Genomic DNA, 26,594 nt, shown 5'->3' on the forward strand with positions numbered 1-26,594 from the left:
GTCCAAGAGCATGGACCTAGGTAATAACTACTGAACACGTCCAAGAGCATGGACCTAGGTAATAACTACTGTACAAGTCTGAGAATGGACCTAGGTAATAACTACTTCACAAGTCTGAGAATGGACCTAGGTAATAACTACTGTACAGGTCCAAGAGCATGGACCTAGGTAATAACTACTGTACACGTCCAAGAGCATGGACCTAGAAATGAGATTCTTGAAAATAAAGTTCTTGGAAATGTTGTTAATTCCAAGATGGTTAAACCCTTGTCTTAAACTCAGGGTAGTGAGAGAAAAAGCTCCTGAAAGCAATTAAACATGTTTAATTCACTCACAAACTTCATCTTAAAGTTTCAGTATTGATTATTTTAAATCCAAGAACATGTTTTAGCACAGTAATTTCAGTAAGAGATATGCTAACATGAATGCTATTGCTAGCTAGATAGCTAGCTAAAACAATCGACAAGCAAGATTTGTAAGAAGATATTTGARAAGTTTGTAAGAAAATCATAAAATCTTAAGGTATTATTGAGGAATTGCACTTACGAACTATCTTATGAACTTCTTTTTTTTTTTTTTTAAGAAGCTTCTTAAGTTTTTTCGTGATGTGTTTTGTGAATCTGGGCCCTGGTTGTTTAACACCAACACTCCAAACCCCTGGGTCCTCCTTCAACCCCCCTTCCCCTCTGTCCCTTAACATGTGACATTGTAAACCTGTGCCCAGTGGCCCATTGTGAAACATGGGTAAATTATTTGCAGTGTGACTGTACAAAACCTTATTTTTTCCTAGCCCTTCGAGACTGATAGGAACAATTGTCCTGGAACATGCCCATTAGGGTCAGAGTGCAGTTTTGGTGCTTTGTGAAAGATCCTGGCGATGGGAATAGACAGACAGGTGATGTGGGATGGAATGCTAGACTTGACGAGAAACATGGTGAGGAACACTTCAAGTCACTCCCCAAAGGACCATCTGGCTCTGTACCTCGCATCATTGAGTTATCATGACAGATAACAGCCATTTTTATGTCTTTAAGTATCTAGAGTCTTGACCTGACAGGACTTTTATCCTCCAGGGACTGGCTTAGCAGTTTCCCTCAAACTCTAAAAGGTATAAAAGTTCATCACAAACCCAGAGTCCTCAAACTAAGACTTAGTATAAAAATATATAATAATCCCCGCTGGCCAATGGATGGGTTTCACTGACTGATTCAAATGATTGGAGGAAGTGTTTAGATCTGATGAGAAGTCCATAGGAAGCTGAAAACCGTAACCTGAAGCTCCTATTTCTTAGTAGCTAAAGGTCCCATCATCGAAAAGGCACACACTATCGTGGTTCATCAAAAAGCTTTTTAATTGTGCCACTAAGTGCTGTCAGCAATTCAAGTTTTTTTTTTCTCTAATGAGAATTTGATGAGTGAGGAAAAAGTAAGATCACTTATCGAAAGCTTTATGGTAGCTGTTGTTGAATAGACAGTTTTACTTTGCAAATAACAGCTAATGCCTCCAAGCATCACTTGGAGCATTAAGATGGGCTTGTCAGTGATAGATTATCAAAACTCAGGAACCCATTGGGCACATCATGACGAATCAGATGAGGCATCGGAATATGACCGGGCATAACCGCATGTCAGAAATGAGCGGAACATTCCCTCGCCGTCGGGATCTCAAGCGCTTCTCGAACCTGACAAATCACCCTCGCGTAGCTCTTAGCATGTTTAACAAAGCTATTTCTCCACAGAAACTGTTTTTCTTTGAAATATTTCTAAGTCAGGTGTTTTTCTCCCCTCGTTAATCTCATTTCAGGAGCTCTGTGCCAAATCAGATCAGCGTCAACTGCTAACGTTTCATGACTTTCATGACCCATCTCCATAAATATGTGCTACACACTAAGCTGCCCAGACACCTTAAGGTTTTATTCCATTTAGATGTAGAACAAGATTGAGAGGAGGAGAAAATAAGGGGCTGAATACTGCACACCTCTCTGTGGCTGAGAGGAATATGCTAACATGTTATATCCAGTCAGCCTGAATAATCCAATGATCGACAGAACTGCATGGTGTTTTAATATCTCTCCACTTCTGATTGTTATTCCAAAAGCTCTTCAATAGTCTTTCTCTTCCTCCCTTTTCACAGTGATAATATGCATGTTGGCTGACTAGGCTAGCCTTGGAGACTGGCCACAGTAACACAAAGACTAATTCAAACCCTTTTCACACTAGTTGCTGGAACCATATCAGAGCCAGTGTGGTTCTGGTTGCCACGATAGTGTGAAAAGGGTACTAGAGATGCTCTGGAATGGTGTTCTGATTTGGAATGTGGAATGTGGGCACTAACTAACCAATCACACTTGTTTATGCCTCTTTAACAGTATCAGACGAGTTTAACCCCCACCTCACCCCCAGCACAGAAAACATGGAAGGTAAGCACTAACCACCAATCAGGGCGTATTGTTCATCACCACCGCCACTGAACCGGCTAATCGCACAGCACTTTGGAATAACAAGCTCATCTCTGATTGGCTCGTCTTTTTGAGTTGGGGTCAGATGTCAAGAGAAGGGTTTGGGAAAGGGGCGGTATTCTCATTGACCCCTTTGCCATCTCATAACGGGTAACTTTTGTTTTTCTCTTCGCTCTTTGTCTGATTATTCCTCGGCCAGAGAAATGGAAGGATATTTATGATGCCATTTGAGGTAATTGCAGTGAGCACAAAAAGGGTTTTCATATTTTGTAGGGAGAGAAAAAGAGAGTGGCATGGTGTTGAATAGAGGTTTGGCAGCAGTTGTCTGAAACGTTGCCACCATGCTTGTTCTGTAGTGAATATGATAGAAGAAAACATTCATTATGCTGAAAGGTGTAGGGGTAGGGTTGTGAGGAGTGAGGCAATGTAGTCCCATTTGAAATAGAGATGCTCAATGCCAGTTGGCCTCTTTAGCTGAATGGAATTAATCCATCAATGACAAGCCAGTGTGTTCTCACCTTCCATTAGAACGGGTCTACTACAACGTGTGTCAACTCACCATTAGAACGGGTCTACTACAACGTGTGTACTCACCATTAGAACGGGTCTACACAACGTGTGTACTCACCATTGAAGGGTCTACTACAACGTGTGTTCTCACCTTCCATTAGAACGGGTCTACTACACGTGTGTTCTCACTTCCATTAGAACGGGTCTACTACAACGTGTGTTACTCACCATTAGAACGGGTCTACTACAACTGTGTTTCTCACCTTCCATTAGAACGGGTCTACTACAACGTGTGTACTCACCATTAGAACGGGTCTACTACAACGTGGTGTACTCACCTCATTAGAACGGGTCTACTACAACGTGTGTTCTCACCTTCCATTAGAACGGGTCTACTACAACGTGTGTTCTCACCTTCCATTAGAACGGGTATACTACAACGTGTGACTCACCATTAGAAGGGTCTACTACAACGTGTGTACTCACCTTCCATTAGAACGGGTCTACTACAACGTGTGTACTCACCTTCCATTAGAACGGGTCTACTACACACGTGTGTACTCACCTTCCATTAAGAACGGGTCTACTACAACGTGTGTACTCACCTTCCATTAGAACGGGTCTACTACAACGTGTGTTCTCACCTTCCATTAGAACGGTCTACTACAACGTGTTTGTACTCACCATTAGAACGGGTCTACTACAACGTGTGTACTCACCATTAGAACGGGTCTACTACAACGTGTGTACTCACCATTAGAACGGGTCTACTACAACGTGTGTACTCACCATTAGAACGGGTCTACTACAACGTGTGTACTCACCTTCATTAGAACGGGTCTACTACAACGTGTGTACTCACGCATTACCACGGGTCTACTACAACGTGTACTCACTCATTAGAACGGGTCTACTACAACGTGTGTACTCACCTTCCATTAGAACGGGTCTACTACAACGTGTGTATTCACCTTCCATTAGAACGGGTCTACTACAACGTGTGTACTCACCATTAGAACGGGTCTACTACAACGTGTGTACTCACCATTAGAACGGGTCTACTACAACGTGTGTCCTCCCATTCGACAGGGTCTACTACAACGTGTGTACTCACCTTAGAACGGGTTACTACAACGTGTGTACTCACATTAGAGCGGGTCTACTACACAGTGTGTACTCACCATTAGAACGGGTCCTACTACAACGTGTGTACTCACCTTCCATTTAGAACGGGTCTACTACAACGTGTGTACTCACACATTAGACGGGTCTACTACAACGTGTGTACTCACCATTAGAACGGGTTACTACAACGTGTGTACTCACCTTCCATTAGCACCGGGTCTACTACACCGTGTGTACTCACCTTCCATTAGAACGGGTTCTACGCTACATACGTGTGTACTTTCACATTAGAACGGGTCTACTACAACGTGTGTACTCACCTTCCATTAGAACGGGTCTACTACAACGTGTGTACTCACCATTAGAACGGGTCTACTACAACGTGTGTACTCACCAGGCACAGCATGTGTTGAGAGCTGGACAATGCAAACAGCACTTTTACTAAACAGCAGCCAAAATCTATTCTTTCTCCTACCTATTGCACATTAGTGAAATAAATACAAGTGATTCACTGAATGAGCAGGACAGGATCACAGCCTAACTATAGGTCATCTATACTGAACAAAAATATAAATGCAACATGTAAACTATTGGTCCCATGTTTCYTGAGCTGAAATAAAAGTTCACATACATTTTCCAAAAAAGCTCATTTCTCTCCAATMTTGTGCATAAAGATGTTTACATCCGTGTTAGTGAGCATTTTTCCTTTGCCAAGATAATCCATCCAACTGACATGTGTGGCATATGAAGTAGCTGATTAACCAGCATTGTCATTACAGAGGTGCACCTTGTGCTGGGGACAATTAAAGGCCACTCAAATGTCCAGTTTTGTCACACAACACGATGCCAGAGATGTCTCGAGTTTTCAAGAAGCGTGCAATTGGTATGCTGACTGCAGGAACGTCCACCAGAGCTGTTGCCAGATAATTGAATGTTAATTTCTCTACCATAAGCCGCCTCCAACATTGTTTTTGAGAATTTGGCAGTACATCCAACTGGCCTTACAACTTCAGACCATGTGTAACCACGCCAGCCCAGGACCTCTACATCCGGCTTCTTCAAAACTCATTCAGATTGGCTGGGCCTAGCTCCCAAGGCTGCACCCCTGCCCAGTCATGTGAAATCCATAGATTAGGGTCTGGAATTGATTTCAATTGTCTGATTTCCTTATATGAACTGTAACTCAGTAAAATTGTTGAAACTGTTCCATTATGCGTTTTATATTTTTGTTCACTATATGACCCAGCTATTTTGATGTAGAGTATTGCTCTCATGTCCATAGAAATAGAACACATTCTAGTTCTGTGCTCGCGTCACCACCACCAGCACCACCAATGTCATGGCTACTTAGCCAAACAATGACAATGCCTCTGATTGAGATGTTGAGTCACAGTAATGATAATGGGGTGACATTATGTTACATGTAGAACAGTGTGGATTGGAGGATATAGGACGTCCTCTGGTCCTCCTAATGAACCAGTGTCCCAAATGGCACCCTATTCCCTATATAGTGTACTACTACTTTTATAGGGCTCGGGTCAAAAGTAGTGCACTATATAGGGAATATGGTGCCATTTGAGACACAGCCCAGGAGTTGGCAGAGACAAGGAGCCTCGTCGACCCAGGGCCGCATGTCTTCCTCAGGGATACCAGGACATGGCCCCGCCACGCCACCCTGGGACTATTTTTAGCTTAATTACCCTTTTAACGCTGCGCTTTAAACCCTCCACACACTGAATACATTAGGCATAATGGAGCCCCTGTCCTCCCCGTCCATACAAAAATCTTTACATGCAAGGATGAAGTGGTTGTGAATAATGGTGGTGGGAGCATTGCTCCTTGGCTGCTTTCCAAATGGCACCATGTTCCCTATATAATGCACTCCTTTTGACCAGAGCCCTATAGGGATTGGTCAAAATGTGTGCACTAAATAGGGAATTATTGTGCCATTTTGGACGCAGCCATTGTAATTATACTATGGGGCTGCTGGAGCTACTACTGTAATAATCACTAGTGATTTATTCATATAGTTTGCAATACCTCCCTTTAACGCTTAATGATCATCGCTCTTCTCCAATTAAATGTCCTCCTGGTTGCCTTTGGTTTCGCCTTATTACTGTAAGAATATATTGCACATTCATCTTGGTCACTAATATTTGCTGGTGCGTTTTGGCAGTTTTTCTGCGGGTGTGTCGCATCTTTATGCTTCCCTCTATTTCTTCTCTGAACGTGCGGTGAGTGTCATACCTGTGTCGGGCTGCGATAGGGAATATGTATTATTTCTTCCCCAATGAGCAGAAGACGTGGCAGCGTGGGTTGGTTGTGGGATAGGACCTGGCATATTGAGAGCTGTCAGTCAAAACYTCCCTGGAGAGGTTCGGAGAGATTCAGATGAAAACAAAGGCAAAAGCACGGACCAATCAGAGGCCTCTGTGCCATTCCCAGACAGAAACACTACACACCGATCTAGCCTGATTCAGAATACGAAAGGGTGATCATTCCCAGATTCGGAGAATGGCAGATGAGGGAGAGAGAGAGCGGCAGATGCCATTTGTGTTTCCATAAACTGTTGTATCCGTCCGTGGGTTTATCCCCCACAATCCTATTGTGTCAAACATGCACCCGCCCAGCTTCGGTGTGTGCTCTATTCTGTTTGTCTGGATTTATGCATAAGCTTCCAAAGCCTCACATTTACATGGCATTTGGAGTATGTTGATTAAGGCACATCCTCCAACATATGGAGAATTATGCCACGTCCTTACCGGGGGATGCAATTTCCTGTTATTCCTGTTTTTCATGTCCGTCTGTCCTCCCATGTCCTTCATCTGACACAAGTGGTTCTTTTGAGAAATGAATCCAGATGATGCCCACTTCCACCCAGGTGGTACGATAAGATGAGCAAATCTCCTTCATTGTCATATAAAACGAAGTCAGTAATCAGAGATGTGCCTTGCTTTCCTGAGGAACAACACAGTTAAATGGCTGTTCTGTTCCCGGTGGTGCTTCACAAGGGTACCTGTAACCCTGCTGACATTTCAAACACACTGTAAAGTTCTGTTTTATTGTCTCCGTCAGCTGGAAGATGTGGATCCACTTACTGGTGATGTTGCGTCTTGCAATTGCTCTTCCTTTAAGCATGCATCTGAGTGGTTAGCAGTGTGGCCCTCTGGTGAACCTACTCGTACTGGTCCAAAGTAGTGCACTATATAGGGAATATGGTGCCATTTGGGACACATCCATGTATCTGTGTAGTTGGTAGCATGGTCCTCTGGGGCCTGCTGGGAACAGGAGTCTTTATTAGCTGTGACAGGGTTATTATGGAGAGCTGTGTAGCCTCAGTTTATACATACAGTAACAGCTAACGACTGACCTCGGTACAGCCAGACGGGGGAGTAGTGACCCATGGACCAGTGGATCCAAGCAGCGCTGAGAGACAGGAGACACACATCTTGTCACAGTAAGGTCAGAGGTTAGTGGCTTGGATGACCAGACCACCTGTGGTTATGTTTCCTCCCCTAGTCTAAAAAACATGGTCTAGGATTCCTCCCAAATGGCATCCGATTCCTTATATGCTGTGAAGTGTACTAATTTTGACCTGGGCCAATCGGAAAAGTAGAATAGAATTAAACTTTATTGTCCATCCAGGATGGCCATTTTTCTTTGGCATCACCTCCCAGGAGAAAAGCAAAATAGTGCACTAAATATGGAATAGGTTGCCATTTGGGATGCATCCCTAGACTGCTGAGGAGTGAGTCATCCTTGATCAACAGAATTCCTTTTTTCACAGTCGTTCACTTCTGTAAGAAGCAGATTGTGATGTCACTTTGATATAGAAGCTTTTGGCACGGTTCTCGGCTAATCACAAACGTAGCCACTGCAGGTTTACTTGGCTAAAGGATCAAGTAGAGATTAGCAGCCTGGTGCTTTCAGACAGTAGAAGACGGGCGTCTGAAGCTGCTTCTGCTTGTGAAATTATGATAACAGTAGCAGGCAACACATGGATTACTGTCCTGGGCTGGCATGTTGCCTTCTATATCGCCTGGAGTACTTTAGACTTCCTCTCCTTCTCCCGATCTCCCCACTCAAATCACCTGTAATTACTACACAACCAACCACTCTACTCCTCTCGGACTTATAAATGTTTTTCAGAGGGGGTATTCATTCCATAAGAGGGAGAAGGAAATAGATTCGTAATTGTTTTCTTTCTCTGATGGGGGTTTATTTTCTTATCCCTAATCTGTGTTTGGCTCCGTGTCTGTTCATCCACAGATCCACTGTGTTTGGCTCCGTGTCTGTTCATCCACAGATCCACTGTGAGAGCTCAGCAGCAATAGGCCACGCTCCGTTTAGGGCCCTTAAAACAAGTCAGGGGTGTTATTGATGACTGAAGGAAACGTGGGGGGCAGAAGGCCGAAACGAGACCACATGGTAGCTACGGGCCTCCATAGGTTTGGTGGGGGCTGGGTGGCTGGCTGGCTGGCTGGCTGGCTGGGTGTTTACATGAAGCGAAGCTGCATGGAACCTGGCAGCACATGCTATGTGTGTTTTGGACCTGAGGGGTCTAAACAGACAATGCTGGTCTGTGGGCCTCATTCCCATATGCACAGTCCTTAGAGAGTCCTCAGCTTCCACTGAACGGTGGTCAAAACCCAGACAGGACAAATTCAATCAAAAGTTTATCAACAATCTATTCACTGTTTCCTCGTTCAAAGTTTCTTATTAACACGCTGGTTAGAAGCAGATTTAAAATCTATTCTGTTTTGTTGGAAGGTGGTTGTTATTTGTTAATACAGCACAATGAAGAATAAGTGAATGGATGGGGACAGAAAATCAAAATGCCTGCTTGTTTAACATGGCTATCTGGTGAGGCCAGAGCTCTGGGGAACTGACTGACGCCGCCTGACAAAATTAAATACCAATACCCTCAGTCTCGCTCCACTTCCATACCTTAAACAAACGCACAGCAGCCATTGGAAAACGAATGATAGCTGTCTAAAGGTTTTTTCCAGAGGTAGATATGAGGTTGCTGTCCAACACTCAATCTGCTAATCATCTACAGATCTGGCGTCTTACAAGCATACCTATCAGTAAATCTAGTGCTAATGTCAACAGTCTTCTAAGTGGTGGTTATACCTGACAAGAACAACAAACAAAAGAAAGTTTTCATATTGTGCCATACATACAATCTCCTTTTAGAGTTACTGACAACAGACGCACGTCTTCGGCAATTGTTGTTTTCTTCTAATTTGCATGTTAATTACATGCATTTTGCATGAACGGGATCCATAATAAAGCATATTTCAATGAAATTAGTTGTCACGGGGCCACACGTTTTGTTCCATCAGTAGTTTCGTTCTGTACACTGTGATGTCATACTTCGCTGACATCTTCTTTCTTTGTTGTTTGTGTGGTGTGGGTGAGGATGAGGTAGGCTACTTGTCTTGACAGGAGTTTGTAAAGATTCCATACCGTTTATCTCTACTAGATCTAACAGGTGGCTGGTGTTGGCAACAGTTTGGGAAATCTCTGTGTTGTAAAAGGCCCACCTGGCTATAGCATGCATTCTCTCTATACATGKGCATTCCCATTTTGGGTATGGTGTGGTGTGTGACCCTGCGTTCATATTCTGTTATCTACCATCTGCACAACCTTAATCTTCTCGTTTTGAAGTGAGGCTGTTTGTGTCCTTTAAAAGCCGTGTTGCGAAGGGCTTTAAAAAACGGATTAGACGCATGAAAGGCCATTCCGTGGAAGGTTCAGAGTAGTGACATCGAGGAGGCCACGGCAGTAGGAAGTGAATGGGCTGTGTTTAGTCTACAATACTTCTGATTATCCTACTGTCTTCTAACGCGTTCTCCCTCCTCCCCTCTAACTCTGCATCCCATCCTCACTTCCACCCCTATCTTTCCCCTGTTCTGCTCTAGATCAGAGTGATGTTATGTTAATCTAATTTCTGTTCTGTAAACCATGGCTGCTCACTCTTGCCTACAGTACTGTACACACTTTAGTATATAGACATTTGGAAGCTCGCTGTGTTTTGAAAATGTAGTCAGTTTACACGCACACATTTCAGGCACATTACGCAGTCTGAGAAACTTTGTCAAACATTGTTGAAATGAGAACAAGGGTTTACTCTGTTTTCTCTTTGTCTTGCTCCTACAAAGATAGATAGATATACCCTCACAATGTTTCACACACTCCAATTCATCATTTATTTTCCAGATGAATTCCCACAGACTATAGCCCATCCCTCTTCTCTTATAGTGAATTACACGCCAAGTGGAGGGTTTTACATCATCTCATTTTCTTTCGGTCTTAGGAAACTAGGAAAACCTAAATGATTTATAGCAATCAGAGTTCAGCATAGAATATAACGTTTCAGGACACATTTTCAGGGTATGAATATCACGCATCATGAAATCTTTGTCTATTTCCTATATAGCCTTTTGACCAAGTCCGTAGGGTATTAATAGGGTGCCATTTAGGATACGGCCAAACTCAATTGTTCTTAGACCTGTGTTCGGACTTCTCCTTTATCAGACTCTTCGACAGGAGAAGCACCTCCCTTGGCCTCAAGAAGTCCTATAAAGACTTTATAAACGTATGTAGGGCATTATGAGTCTTTGTCATGCATAGGAAGGCTTTATGAATGCTACATATCACCACTCTAAGTCAAGTGTTACCACTTCTCCTTCCTTCAGGCTCTTCGACAGGTGAAACAATTGGTCCCTCTCTGGGCCTGAAGAAGTCCAGCTCCCTGGAGAGCCTCCAGACTGCCGTTGCCGAGGTTACACTCAACGGGGAAATTAACCTCCACAGGCCACGCCCACGAATCATCAGGGGGCGGGGCTGCAACGAGAGCTTCCGGGCAGCCATCGACAAATCATACGACAGGCCAGGAGTAATCGTTACTGCTATGGATGAGTGTGGACCTGAAGGGAATGGAGACATGTGAGTGTTAAGTGTTCAGACTATAAGACCTTGGTTTTATAAAGCATAACTCATTTTTTGTGTAGTTTATAGACCTCAATTTCATAAAGCATAACTCATTTTATGTGTAGTTTATAGACCTTGGTTTTATAAAGCATTACTCATTTTATGTGTAGTTTATAGACCTTGGTTTATAAAGACATAACTCATTTTATGTGTAGTTTATAGACCTTGGTTTTATAAAGCATAACTCATTTTATGTGTAGTTTATAGACCTGGTTTTAATAAGCATAACTCATTTTATGTGTAGTTTATAGACCTTTGTTTATAAAAGCATAACTCATTTTATGTGTAGTTTATAGACCTTGGTTTTATAAAGCATAACTCATTGTATGTGTAGTTTATAGACCTTGGTTTTATAAAGCATAACTCATTGTATGTGTAGTTTATAGATCTTGGTTTTATTAAGCAAACCTATGTAGTTTCTGTAGTTCATGGTCAGTGTTAAATAAAGTAACTGGCCGATAGTTCCAAAATGAGACAATTTGAATATAGAAGAAGGATCCACCCATATAATTAAGCAATAAGGCCCGAGGGGGTGTGGTATATGGTTAATATACCAAGGCTAAGGGCTGTTCTTACACACAACGCATCGCGGAGTGCCTAGATACAGCCCTTAGCCGTGGTATGTTGGCCATATACCACAAACCCCCAAGGTGCCTTATTGCTATTATAAACTGGTTACCAACGTAATTAAAGCAGTAAAAATAAATGTTTRATCACACCCGTGGTATACGGTCTGACATACCACGGCTGTCAGCCAATCAGCATTCAGGGCTCGAACCAACCACTTTTTAATTACATATAGAACATTGATTTGCTAATATCTCTATGGATCCACCCCTCACTCAAGTTCTGTAGGTTTTCTCTTATACATTACTTAGTGAGAGGCATGCAGAAGGGAATAAGCATCCAATCAGCATCTACATCAGAGTCCCATTAATATGCATAGGGTTAGTGTAGAAGTGAATTGTTCGAGACTGCTTCTCCATGTCTTCCCTGAGGGCTCACAGCCATTTAAACTGCATTGTCATTTATTCCAAGCAGACTACAAACAGAACAAGGAAAGCGCTTCCATTGTTTGCCAACAAAACACACGAGTACTGCTTTTTTGCATCTTGGCTTATGGTCCTGGATGTTTTATGTTGTAAGCTTTTATGTATGCACGTTCTTTTTCAATGTTGTGCCTAGATTCAGAAAACATTCTTTATTTTGGGATTCAATAGAAAAGTTTGTCATCATGTTCTCTAACGGTTCCTTTTTATTTATGTTTTTACTTTCTTAGTGTCATAACACATTGGTACAGGTAAATCTGTTTTATGTTGAGTAGAAACTGGATTCTTGGATTCTTTACATACTCTGACTGTACGGCCAAATGTATTGACTAAAATTGAGACCAGAAATAACTTAAATTCTCAAAGTATTACCTAGTCTCCCCCTTCCCTTTGACTGAGCACATCAGTTGGCAGGTGTTTCTTGACACAAAGGCATGCATTGGAGATAGAGGCAGGGACGTGTTACATTCCTGAACAGGTAATACCCTGCAACGCCACCACAGTAATCACCAGATATATTTTTCATTAATTCTCCATGAATGGATTCCATTAAAGCAACCTGGGGAAATTTGAAAAAGAGGGGAATAATTTGCATGGAATTATTTGCATKTCTTTGTTCTCATAAGCTCTGTCTGCAAACCACTAAATGCTGTCTTATCTTGCCCAAGAAAAAAAATGGGACAAGCTCTACGATTTCCTCCTTCCTTTCCTCTGCCGAGGAATATTTTCTCTTCTCCCATGAAATTCAAATAACTCTGATTTGATATGATATTATATCATCACAGGGTTTAATAGTCAACATTGACAGATAAGCCTTTTGCTTTTCCTACAACCAAGACTTTTATTCWCATAAAATGAGAACGTGGCATCGCCTTCTGCAAATGTGTCCCCACAAGATATCCTACCGAGCTACTGCATTCCCTTATATATGTTATCAGGGGTTTCTTGTTTCTAAACAGAGATTCTGAGTTAAAATCCCCCTATATTGTGTATGTTGAAATGAGCCTAGCAATTTTACATTTCAGTCAGAACTCTCATTCACACACACACACTGAAATGAATCTCCCTTTTCTCTATTGAAATGGAGAGATTTAATGATACACTTTGAATGTAGTGTCAAAACATTTGCTGTCTGCGGCGGGAACACAGGGATCGTTTTAATTGCCCCTATTCAGTTCACTTTTCTGTGGACTCCCTCCTGCAATCTGAGCTTGGCAAGTACCTAAACTTTTATTTTCCGAGGCTTTTTGATTGAAACACCAGAGATTGTTCTTGCTGTTTTGCCTCGGCTCGTTCCTGTCAGTCTTTGTGTGGCTAATGTGAAATTAAGTGTTCTATCATATTTAGACCTTCGTCACGGTTGATTTCTCTCGTTCTCATTTTTTTGGCAACAGACTTTTAGTGGGCTGCTTGATAAAAACAAACCAAACACACACACACACAGCGTTTTACATTCCCCCAGGAGGGCCAGTAAGATTACAATCTTTAGTGTGTTATCAGTGACAGCGTCATTAAGAGCATCTAACATTAGTGCTGTTGCTAATCTTAGCCTTAATGGCCAAGATGCAGCTCAGTTCTGAGATATGCCGCCTTTGCACTTAACGATATGATAAGCACGTCTCAGTATGAGTGATAGAATTGATATCTGTCCAGACCCTGTTAGTCTTATCATATCCCAAAGTGGGGATAGGCAAAAAAAATATTTATTTTTTTGCATAATTGAATAGGGCTTAAACTACGAGATTCAGCATGCTATTCTTGTCATACACCGCCTCATGGTGAGATTTCATTTCAGTAATTTCCTTTGAGATGGATGCAGAAAGCAACCGCTGATAACTCGACGGAACGAGAAGAAAACAAGTCCTTGGCGCTTCATCCTTTGAAATGTGAACCAAGGCTGCGTTCCAAATGGCACCCTGTGGGTCCTGGTCAATCGTAGTGCATTGCGTAGGGAATAGGCAATAATTTGGGATGCAGGCCAATACTTTTCAATCACCACAGCACAGTCAGTCTCATCTCATCTCATCTAGCTATGCTAAAAATCCATCAAGGACTTACCTTTTTTATTTTCCTGATAAGAACCTTTCTTTTTTTCCCTGTCAAAGCCAGCCAATCAGGCAGTAATGTGCGAGACATTAATAAAGCTTAATCCCAGGGCCATCTACCTCACGCCTCATTGTGACGCATATACCACCGTAGGCATGCAGCCCATTGGAGGAGAACCCAGGCTATTTGCAATTAAGATCCCCATAGGCCTTCTCAGAGATTATTTAAATGTAAATTAGTGACAGATTAATTACAGACACGCTGCAGTGTAGTAGAAACCTTGAGTATAATCAACTCAGTTTCACTGAAGAGGGTTCATTTCAATATGGAGGTTTTCTTGGATGATGGAAATTCGAGGCAGTACAGAAAACAGAGATACTGACAATCTAGCTATATATATATAATGCATGTACAGTGCATTCGGAAAGTATTCAGGCCCCTTGACTTTTTCCACATTTTGTTACGATACAGCCTTATTCTAAGATAACCTATTCTAAAATAACAACGTGAAGATAGATTTCTTGATTTCTTTTGTGCAAATTTGGAAAACATTTAACACAGAAACACCTTATTTACGTAAGTATTCAGACCCTTTACTATGAGACTCGAAATTGAGCTCAGGTGGATCCTGTTTCCATTGATCATCCTTGAGATGTTTCTACAACTTGATTGGAGTCCACCTGTGGTAAATTCAATTGATTGGACATTATTTGGAAAGGCACACACCTGCCTATATAAGGTCCCGCAGTTGACAGTGCATGTCAGAGCAAAAACCAAGCCATGAGGTCAAAGGAATTGTCCGTAGAGCTCTGAGACAGGATTGTGTCGAGGCACAGATCTGGGGAAGAGTACTAAAAATCTCTGCAGCATTGAAGGTCCCCAAGAACACAGTGGCCTCCATCATTCTTAAATGGAAGAAGTTTCGAACCACCAAGATTCTTCCTAGATCTGGCCGCCCGGCCAAACTGAGCAATTGGGGGAGAAGGGCCTTGGTCAGGGAGGTGACCAAGCACCTGATGGTCACTCTGACAGAGCTCCAGAGTTCCTCTGTGGAGATGGGAGAACCTTCCAGAAGAACAATCATCTCTGCAGCACCCCATCCAACCTGACAGAGCCTGAGAGGATATATATATATATATATTATTTTTTTAAACCTTTTTTTAACCAGGTAGACCAGTTGAGAACAAGTTCTCATTTACAACTGTGACCTGGCCAAGATAAAGCACAGCAGTGTGACAAAAAACAACAACACAGAGTTACACGTGGGATAAACAAAAGTACAGTCAATAACAGAATAGAAAAATCTATATACAGTGTGTGCAAATGGAGTAAGGAGGTAAGGCAATAAATAGGCCATAGTAGCGAAATAATTACAATTTAGCAAATGATCACTGGAATGATACATGTGCAGATGATGATGTGCAAGTAGAGATACTGGTGTGCAAAAGAGCCAAAAAAGTAAGTAAAAACAATATGGGGATGAGGTAGGTAGTTGGATGGGCTATTTACAGATGGGCTGTGTACAGATGCAGTGATCGGTAAGCTGCTCAGATAGCTGATGCTTAAAGTTAGTGAGGGTGATATAAGTCTCCAACTTCAGCGATTTTTGCAATTCGTTCCAATCATTGGCAGCAGAGAATTGGAAGGAAAGGCGGCCAAATGAGGTGTTGGCTTTGGGGATGACCAATGAGATATGCCTGCTCGAGCGCTTGCTATGMGTGGGTGTTGCTATGGTGACCAGTGAGCGGAGATAAGGCGGAGCTTAAATCTAGCAAAGACATATAGATGACCTGGAGCCAGTGGGTTTGGCGACGAATATGTAGCGAGGGCCAGCCGACGAGAGCATACAGGTCGCAGTGGTGGGTGGAATATGGGGCTTTGGTGACAAAACGGATTGCATCCAGTTTGCTGAGTAGAGTGTTGGAGGCTATTTTGTAAATGACATCGCCGAAGTTGAGGATCGGTAGGATAGTCAGTTTTATGAGGGTATGTTTGGCAGCATGAGTGAAGGAGGCTTTGTTGCGAAATAGGAAGCTGATTCTTGATTTAATTTGGATTGGAGATGCTTAATATGAGTCTGGAAGGAAAGTTTCCAGTCTAGCCAGACACCTAAGTATTTGTAGATGTCCACATATTCTAAGTCAGAACCGTCCAGAGTAGTGATGCTAGTCGGGCGGGTGGGTGCGGGAAGCGATCGGTTGAAAAGCATGCATTTAGTTTTGCTAGTATTTAAGATCAGTTGGAGGCCACGGAAGGAGTGTTGTATGGCATTGAAGCTCGTTTGGAGGTTTGTTAACACAGTGTCCATAGAAGGGCCAGATGTATACAGAATGGTTTTGTCTGCGCAGAGGTGGATCAAGGAATCACCCGCATCAAGAGTCACATCGTTGATATATACAGAGAAAAGAGTCAGCCCAAGAATTGAACCCTGTGGTACCCCCATTCTGATTGCTAGAGGTCCGGACACCATGCCCTCCGATATTATACACTGAACTCTATCTGAGAAGTAGTTGGTGAACCAGGCGGTCGATGAAGACTGCTGCACACTATTGTCTTTTATCGATGGCGGTTAGGATATCGTTTAGTACCTTGGCTGAGGTGCATCCGTGACCACCTCGGAAACCGGATTGCACAGTGGAGAAGGTACGGTGGGATTCGAAATGGTCAGTGAAATGGTTGTTGATCTGCAGAGAAGAATGGGAGAAACTCCGCAAATACAGGTGTGCCAAGCTTGTGGTGTCATACCCAAGAATACTCGAGGCTGTAATCGCTGTAAGGTGCTTCAACAAACTACTGAGTAAAGGGTCTCAATACTTATGTAAATGTGATATATATTTTTTATATATTAGCTAACATTTCTAAGAACCTGTTTTTGCTTTGTCATTATGGGGTATTGTGTGGAAAAAAAACAATTGAATACATTTTTGAATAAGGCGTGTAACCTAACAAAATGTGGAAAAAGTTAAGGGGTTTGAATACTTTCCGAAGGCACAGTATACTAAACGAAAATATAAACACAACATGTAAAGTGTGTGTCCCATGTTTCATGAGCTGATATAAAAGATCTCAGAAATATTCCATACTCACAAAAAGGATATTTCTCTCAAATTTTCTACAAAAATGTGTTTACATCCCTGTTAGTGAGCATTTCTCCTTTGCCAAGATAATCCTTCCACCTGACAGGTGTGGCACATCAATAAGATGATTAAACGGCATGATCGTTACACAGGTGCACCTTGTGCTGGGGACAAGTACAGGCTGCTCTAAAATGTGCAGTTTTGACACACAACCCAATGCCACAGATGTCTCAAGTTTGGAGGGAGTTGTCRACCAGTGCTCTTGCCAGAGAATTTAAAGTTGTTTTAGAGAGTTTGGCAGTACGTCCAGCCGGGCTCACAACTGCATGTAATCGTGTAACCACGCCAGCCCAGGACCTCCACGTCCGGCTTCTTCACCTGCTGGATCGTCTGAGTCCAGCCAACCAGACAGCTGATGAAACTGAGGAGTATTTCTGTCTGTAATAAAGCCCTTTTGTGGGGAAAAATCCATACTGATTGGCTGAGCCAGGCTCCGCAGTGGGTGGGTCTGTCTCCCAAATGGGTAATGCCCTCCCAGGCCCACCCATGGCTGCGCCCCTGCCCAGTCATGTGAAATCAATAGATTAGGGCCTATTTAATTTATTTCAATTGACTGTTTTCGTTATATGAACTGTAACTCAGTAAAATCATTGAAATTGTCGCATGTTGCATTTATATTTTTCAGTATGTTAGACCCAAACAAAAACAATCTCCCTCCTTCCTTTTTTCCATCTCTCAGTGGAGGAGGACACTGAGGGGAGTTCTCGGTCAGGCCGGGACTCCATATCTACGGCCACCGACCTGACRCTGCCACCCGGAAACTCTGTCACCATGGAGAGGCAGGTGAATGGCAACGATGATAAAAAGAGGGTGAAGAGCGTGAGGGACAAGAAGAAGCCTGAGAGAGATAAAGAAAAGGAGAAAGAAAAAGAGAAAGAAAAAAACAAAGCCAAGAAAGGGTTGCTGCTGAAGGGCCTGGGAGATATGTTCAGGTAAGGACCCTTTACCCTCCAGACCCAATCAAAACTCTTCTTCTGTTAATGTATTCAGTAAAACATTCTGGAGCATGACTAGAGCATTCCGGAGCATTCTGGAATCGGAACACAGAGTGCGTTCTCTCTGGGATTGGTATTGGAACTAATGGGGGTGAACCTCACCTTAAACTCTGCTGGGGTTAATGTCCAGGCAGCCAGGCCTCTGGCACATCTCAAGCGTTTTTTATTCATATGGAAAGGATGTTTTATTCATTATGTGCAGTATCATACCCACCGAAACACATTCTCTGTTTGTTAAACCAGTGGAGAATGCACTGTACCCAGCCTGAGTACTAATGGGAATATGTGATTGGGTCTTATTAGAACAAAGGATAAAAAGCTTGTGAAGATTATGAACTTGATTTCATTAGAATCACTTTGCATGTATTTCAGATGCCCAGGGGCATTGCATTGTGAGTCATCTACTGCTGTGCAGTCCTGGTTTGTGGCCTACAGCGTGTCAGGCTAATGGTGTGAAATGMGTAGAGATCACTCTGCTCTTGTTGGTCACCCARTGCTCGTTTTGTATGACCAGTAAACAGTCCCCCAGAGGGGGTTAGCTTCTATAAAATGCTTCCTGAATTACGTGCATTAGGTGTATAGAGCTTKTCACTGAAACAGTACAGCAGGCCCTGGGGCTGTATGGATCAGCGTCTCAGCGTTGGAGTGCTGACTTAGGATCAGTTTTGCCTTTTAGATCACAATGAATAAGATTACATCAACAGTAAGGACCTGATCCTAGATCAGCACTCCTACTCAGCGATCAAATTGCTAATGCTAAAACTACAATGTGATCAGTACTAACCACTAATGTATGGTATTGTGAATCTGATCCTATCATGTACAGTAAGCTAACCCTCATCAGGTGAGGGATGGTGAGGGTGTATCCTAKACCCTTAGTGCTAATTCAGAGAGCAGAGAGCAGCGTGAATGTTAGGGGCGCACCAACCGCCGCTGCCGTGAGGCTAATCAAACAGAAACCACAATTAATTATTTGGATTTTATGCTCATTTGCGTCCAGCATAAGTAAGGGTGCTCACACACACACACACGTCTGTTATCATGCAATAAATTGTTTTCCTGCGGATTATCTTAATGGGATTAACTAGCGTATCACGGGGACAGCGCCATAATTAACAATGAAACTACAAGTGTTTTGAGGTCATGATTCAGGAATTCAGAAAGGTTGCTTATCTGGGGGAGATTCTTTTATAATTACACGTAGATGCACAAGCACACTAGTGCACACACACAAACAGGCATGTAAACATGCACACAAGCACATGCAAATAAACACACAAACCTRTGCATTTACTATGTCTTACTTTGAAGTGAGTTTGATTAGTGAATGAAAGTTGAAATGTGAGTCAGTGGCTTTCATCTCTTCCTGTGTCACGACGCAATGGGCACTGCTGACAAAGGTTATTCCTCTTCAGCATCTACTGTGGCGCTAGAGAGGTGCAGACTATTCGCCTGGACCTTGCCGTGCCCTTCCCTGGCACATCATCTTTCTACATTATCTCTGAGTACCACAGCCACTTAGTAGTTGGCACACAGCAGCCCTCCCTGACACTCTCCCCTGGACCCTGCATTTAACTCCCGAGACTTCTGACCCTCTGTCTTATATTGGATATGCAAAGAGACAGCTCACCAAAAACCACTACTTACTTCTCTCTCTATCTCTCTGTCTGCGTCCTAAATGGCACCAKATTCCTGTTATACTGCTCCACTTTTGACCAGAGCCCTATGTGCCCTGGTCTAATGTAGTGCACCGTAGGGAATAGGGTGCTGTTTGGGATGCAGCCTCTATCTCTCTCTMTGTGATGCTGGCTCACTCCCTCCCTGCCCTCAGTTAAAAAGCAGTCTTGGAGAGTGTTTTGTACTGAGTTAAAGGGATACTTTGGGATTTTGCAGTGAGCCCTTTTATCTACGTCCCTAGGGTCAGATGAACTTGTGGAAACCATTTTTTACGCCTCTGTGTCCAGTATGATGGAAGATAGCATTGGCTCACAAAACTATCTCTAACTACCATTAGAGTAATGGCTAGCAGACACCGGCTAACTCTAGTTAGCAATTGCACTAGCGCTAGTTAGCAATTTACTTCAAACTGCATGCAGAAACATAAAAATGATATCCAGGAGTTCATCTGACTGGAGAAGTAGATAAAGGGTTTCCATGCCTATCCCTTTAAGGTGAGACAGGTGTAATGCAATGGAAAGACACTGAGCTAAACTGTTCATATGAAGGAGCCTGAAAAATAGAACAATAATAAAATGCCAAGCTAGAGAAAGGGGAAGAGTCAAATATGAAGTGATAGAGAGGGAGACGGAGAGAGAGAGAGAGGGAGAGAGCTGACAAATATTCYAAGAGAGAGAAAATTGGAGGGAGAGAACAACAACAAAAAAAGTGAGCGATATGTTCGATGTAATGTCAGTTTATTTTTTTGATGTTTTTGTCTGACACTCATTGAAAATMGAGGAGTTTCATACACAGAGAGAGATAGCATGTCCATCCAGTTCACCAGCACATCATGAGCAATATTCCTGTTGCATACAAAACAGCTTAGAATCATCATCGGCCAATGGCATGACCAGACTTCATCATGATGATCACACATGAAACCTGATTGGCTTTAGCCCTAATCCCCGGGTGCTAATTTGCATGGAACAGGAAGCCTTCAGCACATCAAACCAATAAGCCTTCCTGACACAGACACACATATACACACACACACACACACACACACACACACACACACACACACACACACACACACACACACACACACACACACACACACACACACACAACACACACACACACACACACAACACCACACCACACACACACACCACCACACACACACACCACACACATCTACTCCCCCTAAGGAGATTTGAAGGAGTTTGCAATACACTGCAATTTGAGCTCATTTGCAGTCAAAGCTAAAGACGTGAACCCTGATGAACATGCAGTGCACACGCTTAATGGACAGCCTGATTGGTAGTGCATTAAAGCCAGGGCCAGTGGAGAGTAGTGTGATATTGCAGAGAAAAGAAGAGCGAGATAGAGAGGGGAAGAGGAGGAGAGAAATTTGACTGCTTAAGCCGGAATCAAAGAACCCTCACAGTAAAATAGCTTCTGTTATTGAATGTAAAATGATCTTCTGCAGCACATGATATCATGTTTGCATATTTGATGCAGTAATTAATAGGTTATTCCTATCAAAAGGGCAGAAATGGTCATGGAAGGGGATAGAAATCCCCTTAAGGGAGGACTATAGTATTTTCATTTCACTGTTGTTGTACTATATYACGAGCCCATTGTCCGGTGGACATATATCCATCCAGCCATTATTCTAATAACCATGGTGCGTCTCATGTCCTCTACTCCCAGATAGCATGACTGTGATCATGTATGCGTCTCAATTGGCACCCTATTCCCTATATAGTGCACTGCTTTTGACCAGAGCCCTATAGGAATAGGGTGCCATTTGGGATGCACATCATTACCTTCGGATCTTATCAGGGTTGTTTAGACCTCCACAGCCCCACCCGGGGCCTTGTTAACCCTGTTAGCATGTCGCTATGCTGCCTCCATGCAGCCATCTAGTATCTATTCCTGTCTGATTTGAATGGCACAACGGCTCCATTTACAACCTTAATGAGGTGTTGTTTATCTTCCCTCTGATTGGCTGACCTCTCCGAATGCCTATTTTCCATCTCCCTCTCATCTCCCATCTCGCTGTCTTTGTGTGTGTCTGCGTAGCGGAGTGTGTACTGTATTGTATGTGAATCGGCCCTTGAGCATGGGTATGTATGTGTGTATGGAGGTGTGTGATGTCTTTCTGTGTGTGTGTGTGTGTGTGTGAGATGTGTGTGTGCATCAGGCTTGCGTGCTCAAGACCCGCTCCTTTCATGGGTGCTGAACTAATGCATCCTGGGTTGTGGTAAAAGGAGCAGGCAGCTGCCGGACGGCGAGAGAGAGAGAGAGTGGGAGAGAAAGACAGACCGAGCGAGAGACAGGAATGGTGTGCACTGGAGTGAACTGTGGTGCCACATAATAGGGGGAAGAGGAGGAGGTGGAGGGGAAAAAAGGAGCAGGAGGGGAGAGTGAAGAAAAAGTAGGAGGGAGGGAGGTAGCGAGTGGGGGGAAGGTTGGATGGTGGATGTAAGATTCCGTGCCACAAAGGCAGATAATAGGAGGGTGTTGTTGGCAGAAGGAGAGTAGCTAAATAGTTAGCGTGCCTTGGCATGATGTAGCGTGATGTTATGGGATCTGTTGTATACACTATGTTATGTATGCATTCCATATGACCCCATATGGTTGCGTGGGRGTCGTCACTTCTGATTGTGGTAAGCCGGTTTGGTCATTAGTATTGTAACACCGACACACATTTGCATATTTTTTTATTTAGAAAGGATCCCCATTAGCTTCTGCCAAGAAACAAAGCAATAAAACAACACATTATTAGACCACTACATTTCTGCAATACATAATGTATTATACATAATGTATAATACAACAATACAACAACAATACAATGTACATGTGTGTAGAGTGCGTGTTTGCGCAGCTGTGTTGCCTGTGTTTGTGTCTCTTCACAAGCCGTGTTTTTCCATAAGTTGTAGTTGTATCTGTTTTTGATCAGTTTTTACTGTTTGCTTGAGTTACCTGATGTGGAATAGAGTTCCARATCGTCATGGCTCTATGTAGTACTGTGCATTTCCCAGAGTATGTTCTGGACTGTGAAGAGACCCCTGGTGGCATGTCTTGTGGTGTATGCATYGGTGTCCGAGCTGTGTGCTAGTCTTTTGAACAGACATCTCGGGGCTTTCAACATGTCAATACCTCTCACAAAGACATGCACTCTCCTCTACTTTGAGCCAGGAGAGATTGACATGCATGTTATTGATGTTAGCTCTCCGTGTACATTTAAGGGCCAGCCATGCTGCTTTGTTCTTGGCCAACGGTAATTTGCCTTTGTCCCTCTTTGTGACACTTGACCATATGGTTGGGCAGTAGTCCGGGTGGGGTAAAACTAGGGCCTGTAGGACTTGTTTTGTTGATAGAGATGTAAAGAAAGCAGAATGGCTCTTTATTACGGACAGACCTCTCCCCATCTTAGCWACCATTGCATCAATATGTTTTGACCATGACAGTTTACAATCCAGTGTTCCTCCAAGCAGTTTAGTCTCCTCAACTTGTTCAATTTCCACATTATTCATCACAAGATTTAGTTGAGGATTAGGGCTTAGTGAATGATTTGTCCGAAACACGATGCTTTTAGTTTTTGAAATATTTAGGACTAGCTTACACCCATTCTAAAACTGACTGCAGCTCTTTGTTTAGTGTTGTAGTTGATGTGTATAATGTTGAGTCATCAGCATACATAGACACACAGGCTTTACTCAGTGCCTGTSGCAGGTAATTCATAAAAATAGAAAAAAGTAAGGGGCCTAGACCGCTGCCCTGAGGTGTGCCTAACTCTACCTGTATTATTACACACACAGTTTACCCATCAATAGCAATTAGGCGTTCCCATAAGCAGGCACTGACAGCTGCAGAATCTCATCTCAGAGAAATAATTGTGGTTCATGTCATGCCTCACTTATCATAATGTCCCATAAAAGATTGGCCAAGGTATTAAACCTACCATAGTTCAGTCAGGATCAAGCTACAYCCCATTTAGAAGAATAACCACCAGCTTATGTTAGAGGAAGAGAAAAAGGACTCAACTTAGCACCAACATACTGTAACATCACAAATGGCTGTTGAGTACAACATATTTGTATGATATCAAATCAAATGTATTTATATAGCCCTTCTTACATCAGCTGATATCTCAAAGTGCTGTATAGAAACCCAGCCTAAAACCCCAAACAGCAAGCAATGRAGGTGTAGAAGCACGGTGGCTAGGAAAAACTCCCTTGGAAGAAACCTAGAGAGGAACCAGGCTATGAGGGGTGGCCAGACCTCTTCTGGCTGTGTCGGGTGGAGATTATAACAGAACATGGCCAAGATGTTCAAATAGTCATAGATGACCAGCATGGTTTCCTACTAATATGTGTTTGACATGACGTACCGGACGTGTTATTGTGAGTGAGTATTTCTGTGTATAATCTGAGAGAATTAATGACATGCCAAATTTGCATTGGGTTTATTGATGTAACAGCAACAGCCTTCCACTCTTCCTCTCACTGGGATCCACCACTAAGAGAAATCTCATCTCATAGTGGGTATTGTCCTTAAGAAGAGGATCCCGTTTTCACCCTGTCAAAAACATATTTGAGAATATTTCCCTCCCTCTTCAAAGCCGATTGATCCTTGAGCTTTAAAGGGGGTCATTTTGGGCTGAAGTCAAACCTTGAAAACCTTGAAAAAGGACCAAATATGTCCTCTGTGTGTGACATCCTGTTATCCCCCTGCCAATCACAGAGCAGAGACACAGCAGGGGAGGCGGGACAATGAACACAATTCACCACCCCGGGAGATTACCAACCACTGTCACAATGAAACAAAACAAAACATATATTGGGTGGTTAGGCTAAGCGCAGATTTGTGTGTGTATGTGCATTCGTCTGAACGCGTGTGATTACGTGTCACAGGAAAGGTCTTTGGGGACATGCTTTTAGAAAGCATCCGGCATTGGATTAAGGAGAGAGGGGAGGGCGAAGAGAGAGGTCAGTGACTGTAGCCGCAATATCAGACACTAAGAGGAGTTGTGTGTGTGTGTGTGTGTGTGTGTGTGTGTGTGTGTGTGTGTGTGTGTGGTGTGTGTGTGTGTGTGTGTGTGTGTGTGTGTTGTGTGTGTGTTGTGTTGTGTGTGTGTGTGTGTGTGTGTGTGTGTGTGTGTGTGTCTGTTGGCGGCTTAGAGACCAGCGCGGGACATTGTCCGGCTCTTCTTTCCTCTGACCACTCAATGCAAATGTAATCTGACACCAGTGTATTTCCATCAGAGGGCCAAGGAATAATTTGGTTTGGAATGATCACACGGGATGTGTGTGTAGTAGAAGTTGTAAAGGGAGCAGGGAAAGCATGGAACTAATTGAATCTGAAATCTTGTTGGAGTGAAATGGGATCCACCGGTGTCTTTCACACAGCAGCGTCTCAGAGAGAGGACTCCAAACATGACTGAATTCATAAAGTGGCTTGTTAAGGACCTAATTAAATGTAGCAGCTTCCTCCACGGCCATCCTTGCCCTCTAATGGAACAGTCCCTGGGAACCAAGACTCTCCTCGCACACTCTTATTAGCTCATACTGTATATGTCGGATCCACACTATAGGGACGAACCGAGCTAAGTCTAGCTGTTCTGGGCTGCCCTGGTTACACGTTCACCACCGTGCTGGAAGGGACAATGTGTAAAGAAATGTCCCAGTACAGTAAGCGTCAGCCCTGTCATAGTCTCTTCTCTTAGCTGCTCTGTCTGATTAGGCCATAATCAACACTAGACACGCTTCACTCTTTTTAATTGCACTCTGCATTCGCTAACTTTTGTCATCTTCTTCTTTTGMTTTTTGTTTTCCAACTTTGATTACCACTGTGTTGGTATTTCTGTACTGGAAGCGATTCCTTTGATCAATCAGAGCGGAAGTATGCTAACTAGACTGTACGTTGATTCTCAAAGGGATGGAAATTGAAGTCATGAGAACACGAACAACGTAGGAAGATCTGAGAACATTGTGATCCCATTCTGTTTTATCAAACAGCTCAAGTGGGAAAAAAGAATGAATTTTGTAGAATGGAAGGAATATTTAACATCCAAGTTACAAAACAATGTACAATGTACTGTATACGTAAATGAGTTGGSTTTAAATGCAGAGCATGGTGCACACTGCAGTAATGCAGCTGTTAGAAATGCATAGGGGGAAACCTTTTCTCTTATTTTTCTCCTCTCTTGTGGTACAGTATGTAAATGATCWTATAGTAATACTCATTACTAGTCTGCTCACCCATGCGCTGAACTTACCATGTAATCACATAGAAATTGACCTTTCATATCCGGTGAGTGCCCGGTCCGCTGAAGTGAAGTGTGCGTGTTTGTGTGTGTGCCCTGTTCGCTGATGTGCACATGCTCATTCCATTCCACAAAAACGATGAGGGGGAAATTGTTGAATTATGCTACTGAATTCCTTTTCAAAGCCAACCAATTAAAAGCCAGGACCATACTTCTGTTCCCTCAGCTCTAGACATGTGGTTCTGTGTGTTAGGTGAAATGTTTTCTCTTCTCCTCCCTCATCTCGCTCTGATCTGTTTTTCCTTTTGGTGAGTTTATGTGAGGGTGACAGAGAAATAT

General features: G+C 43.0%; 1 pseudogene; it reads left to right on the forward strand.

Annotated features, from left to right (window-relative positions):
* Positions 1-26,594, forward strand: part of LOC111973562 (partitioning defective 3 homolog) — an 807,950-nt pseudogene that overhangs the window by 425,413 nt on the left and 355,943 nt on the right.

This window comes from Salvelinus sp. IW2-2015, linkage group LG14, assembly GCF_002910315.2.
Source record: "Salvelinus sp. IW2-2015 linkage group LG14, ASM291031v2, whole genome shotgun sequence".
NCBI classification, from domain to species: domain Eukaryota; kingdom Metazoa; phylum Chordata; class Actinopteri; order Salmoniformes; family Salmonidae; genus Salvelinus; species Salvelinus sp. IW2-2015.